General features: G+C 34.3%; 1 protein-coding gene across 2 annotated transcripts in view; it reads left to right on the top strand.

Annotated features, from left to right (window-relative positions):
- Positions 1-2,087: 2,087 nt before the first annotated feature.
- Positions 2,088-4,731, top strand: part of LOC102676957 (serine/arginine repetitive matrix protein 2) — a 12,075-nt gene continuing 9,431 nt past the window's right edge. The window contains exon 1 of one of the 2 annotated variants that reach the window (XM_006614248.2): positions 2,088-2,438. The gene's annotated coding sequence lies outside the window, so the exon portion shown is untranslated. The remainder of the gene's footprint in view (positions 2,439-4,731) is intronic. The other variant, XM_006614249.2, reaches the window with a different exon arrangement.

The raw sequence follows: 4,731 nt of genomic DNA, 5'->3' as shown, positions 1-4,731 counted from the left end.
GCTGTTTTCTTGCTCACCTACATACATAAAACATATATGTGCCGCATTGTATACAACTCGTCCTCCCGGAAGAATAATTCGAGATCACATTTTCATACTGTCATGCTTTTGTTTCAGATTTATCAGTCAACGATTTATTCATCTGCCGTATAAAGTCAACATATTATATTTATATGGCTATATGTTTGACTAATTATTTATACAGGAATTACTTGGTTGCTGCTCCACTATCGTTCTCTCAATTTCTGTTATTGACATTGGCATGATTGCTCGATGCGATTGTAATACTATAGATCAATGCTTTTCTCCAAGGATACTACGATTGCGAGCTGTATATAGAGAACGAGATTAACGTCAAGGAAAACCAGGATAATGAAATTACGCGTGGAGAGAAGGCACACGAGAAACTCTACAAGATCATTCATCACTTCTAAGATTTCCTTGGAAACAACAATGATATTTATGTTGAACATGAGTATAGAATCTTAATTGATCTTTATTTTTTGTTAATTAATTTTAATAAGATTCTTTGTACCATTTATAACTTTCATAAATTAACTTTATTTCTGTAATTTGATGAACGAATCCATGATTATTTTAAACAACGCATTCAATCACAGAATTATAAGCTTATAAATTACTCTATAATTAGATATAAAAATGGATTATATAATATTTCTATTTTATGCTGTTTTTATTGCTTATTCTTTTTTTATTTTTTTTTTACTTCTTACGTCTTACGTAAGAGGAATGTAAAATTCTCTAACCACTAGTATTGTTGTTGAACTACGCAGTCGTGCCAATAGTACCTATTACAGTTTCACTGTTGAATGTAAACAGAGCGCATCGATGCAATATTGAGACATAAAATAACGATCAGCAACAACGTTAATACAATAATTATAATAATAATTATCTTGCGTCATTGTTCTACAATGATGAACGTTATCTAATTCTTCGAAGAAGAATTAATTAATATTTTCACATTTCTCAAATATATATCATTCTCTCTTTTTATTTTCTTCATTCTTTTTTTAAGCAACCTTTTTTGGTACCGGACGAAGAAGGCGTAAGCAGATATTAAGATATGATATTTTGATTTTGTTCACGGATGAATCACTTCACACGCACGCGATATAAGGTATTCACTTGGAACGTTGCATTTGCATATTAACCCCCAATGCTAAAAATAAACTTGTAAAAATTCAATTTGATGTTCAAATATATTTTTCGATAACATCCTTTTAGAATTTGATAGATGACAGATTTTAAATATATCGTATAATTTGTCTGTACATATCCGTTTAAATGAAAGGAAAAAATTTATTTAATAAAAATTTTGTATTTCCAATTTATTAATTAATTAAAATTAAGTTGTAAAGCGTTGAATAATTAACGCTTATATAAAATATAATATATTCGTGCGATCTCTTGATTATTTCATTAATATTTATATTGCAGTTGAAAAAGTTGAACTTTGTTCAAATCTTAAAGACTCGTTTACATACAATTTTGAAATCATTTACATATTATTACCTTTCATAAATATAAATAATCTCGATATCGTTTTCACAGTTATTATATACATGGAATATATCGATGACACCATGGTGGAAGATCGACAGTGACCTCGTGACCGCTTTTATCGAAACACGGATGTCCTCGTCTCTCACACCATATCCCTTACAGGTATTGTCCCTGATTCGATCGTTGTCCTTCCTCTGACAAATATACCTTTTCACACGTACATACATTTTTATACATCCTTCTCTCTGTATTTAATATTACATATTAAATTATGAATTATCTACTTAATCTTATCGCAGAAAAATTCTTTATTAAAAATTTACCAAAATTTCATTGCTAAAAAGCGTATAAATAAACCAGATAAAGAGAAAGTATAAAGTATAAGTACAAAATATGAATGAATAAATCAAGAATACAAACACATAATTTAATAATAAATTGGTAATTAAAAGATTAAGAAAAAAATAGATTCCTTGATAATTTTCAGCATGGTATTCCTTTCAGAACGGAATCAAATTCGTAAAATTTAGAAAAGGAACTATTACTGGTTTCCGATCGGGGTCCAACTCGATCATCTCATCACTGCTGATAGTTCGGGCGCGCTTCGTGCCGCTTCGGCAATCTTCGTCTCCCACCGGGACACCCCAGTGGCTGGCATCAGATCCGTCAGAGAGCACTCGGCGAACGTGAGAGCAGTATCGTGAGCGCCGGCCACGGCAGCATGCGCGGGAATTTGGTTTGCCGCTCGTTTCCCGATTTTCCACGTTGCGATACCTCGCTCGTGACTTGACTTGAACCACGATCTCTCCTTGTGAATTTCATATTTTCTTTGTTGAAACGACAAATCAGTGAAGGAATATATTAATATAAGGTCCACGGATTTAAAAGCAGCGATCGTCGATAGAAATCAGGTGAATGTAAACACTGTTTAGACTCTTTCTTTCCTCTCTCTCTCTCTCGCTTGATCGCTCTCACTCTTGATCTTAGAATAAGATTATCTCATTTTACGATATTCTTATTTGTTGACGAGATTTTAAAAACGGGTGTATTCTTATTAGAGAAGCTTCCAATCGAATTGCTTTTTCCTAGAGGATGTTACGAGACTGGCATTGTCAGCTTCTTACGTAATTTGCCGTGCACGAGCACCGATGGGAATCTTCCCAGTGCATTGGGTTGTAAAGACACGTTTCTAATCTCCATGCTTTTATTCCACTCCCCCCCTCTTTAATCACATGTTCTCGATGCTAGATCGATTTTTCGCGATCTTATCTATATAATTGCGTTAATTTGCAATTTATTCATTCGCTTTACGTTTACAATAGATTGAATTAATTTCATCTCGAGGCTGTTACGAATATTAAAACAAAAATTGATTTATGTTCCTTTTCTCTAATTTTACACGAAGAGAGGTCAAGGTATCATGTTATTACCTTGCATAATTTTAAATACAATGAATTATATTTTTTCTTGTTTCTTTTATGAATTGAAATTATTTAGAATTAAAGTTTTAAATGGATTTTAAGAAAACTTGATATTTTTCATGTCTTTTGTAACATTTACACGATACAGATGTGATCAATCTTTCTTGTTTTGAGGAAAGATGGAAAACGTGTTATTTTACCGCGCTTATTATTTTTCCTCAAAATGGCGACGTCCTTGTCGAGGTCACGTGTCCATCTCATTACCGCCCACAAGTGTCCCACCTGCTCTTCGATTGCTCTATTTATCTTTGTCGCTTTTCGTTTTCAGCCATGCATTTAAATCACCACTCGACACGTCGTCGGTGATTTAAATGCCGTCGGCAAACAATCGCGTTCGATTTACGATCGTCCATTTTAATTTACCATTTACATTATTTCCTGTCTTAATCGATGCTTTTAAAATTTTAGAAATGTAACGTAAAAACACGAGAAAGAAAGGAAGAATGATAAAGAAAAACGTTCACAAAAATATTTTACAGGATTCATTATGTCGAAAGAAAAGTATCACCAATCGGAATCATCTTTTTATATAAATAAAACATTTCAACGAACATCGACGAATTATAAAAAAAAAGAAAAAAAAATCGTAATATTCCGACGCAAGAATATTTAACAACACGAATATTTAACAATTTGATCACGTTTGAATAGTCAATTGGTTTATAATTTATAATTCACACGTGTAGAATTCGTTTCAAAGTGGCAATTGTTACGTANTATATATATATATATACCTCTTTATTATTGTATTCCTGTAACACTCGTAACTCGTAAAAACTCCTCTATATATAATTTTTCAGTACAATGGAACAAGGAGTGGAGTTTATAAGCTTGGATGGAAATCGAGAAACTTCTGTGTTACAATGAGGCAGAAAAACGTCCTCCGCGGTGGACAGTTTTCACTTGTTCAGCCTCGCGCCGGCTGACGTGACACACGGCTGACGTCACACGCATATCCAATGAGAGAGGAGGCAGACACATTCGTATATAGAGAATCGTCGTTGAAGCGTGATGTCAATACGAATCGCACCTGTTTTTCGAAACTTCGCCTCGTCTCCTCGCGAGACCCGCCCCCCCCCCCCCCCCCCCCCCCCTTCACGTTATAATCGCGTCACACGCTCGATGCGCACGGGTTCGAAGCGGCGAACGATCGTTCTCTCCTTTGGTAGCCGTCATTTCATTTCTCTCCGAGACGGTGCGTTATAAGTGCAGATTCTAAGGGAGGAAAAAGTCGAGATACTTACGTACCTGTTTCAGCTAGAAACGGGGAGAGCTCGTGCGTAATTCCAACCGCAAGGACGCGAGTGTTCAATGGCGTAGGCTTTCGTTCAATTTTCGTCCAATTTTAATTCTTCTAACGATAATTCCTCTCTCTCTCTCTCTCTCTCAATCTTTCCTTATCGAACGATATCGATATATTAAGATCGTATTAAGATTTAAAATTTTGGAAGAGGGAAATTTACAATACAAAATTTTAAATTCGAAGAAATTTATATTGAAAAAATCGAAGATAAAATTTTTCGTAGAATTTGTTTCGTTTTAAATTCGAAGAAATTATTGAAAAAATCGAAGATAAAATTTTTCGTAGAATTTTTTTATCTCTTGTCGAAATATTTCTATTATTGAATCCATTTCCATAATGCTTGTGTGGGATCAACAGGGGTTAAACAGTAGAACAAATACGCCACTGCGGTCGGAAACTGGTCGTACGTGGCGCACGCGT

Source organism: Apis dorsata, unplaced genomic scaffold, assembly GCF_000469605.1.
Source record: "Apis dorsata unplaced genomic scaffold, Apis dorsata 1.3 scaffold_174, whole genome shotgun sequence".
Classification (NCBI taxonomy): Eukaryota; Metazoa; Arthropoda; class Insecta; order Hymenoptera; family Apidae; genus Apis; species Apis dorsata.
Note: the sequence above shows the minus strand (reverse complement) of the source record. Positions and strands in the feature narration are given on the sequence as shown.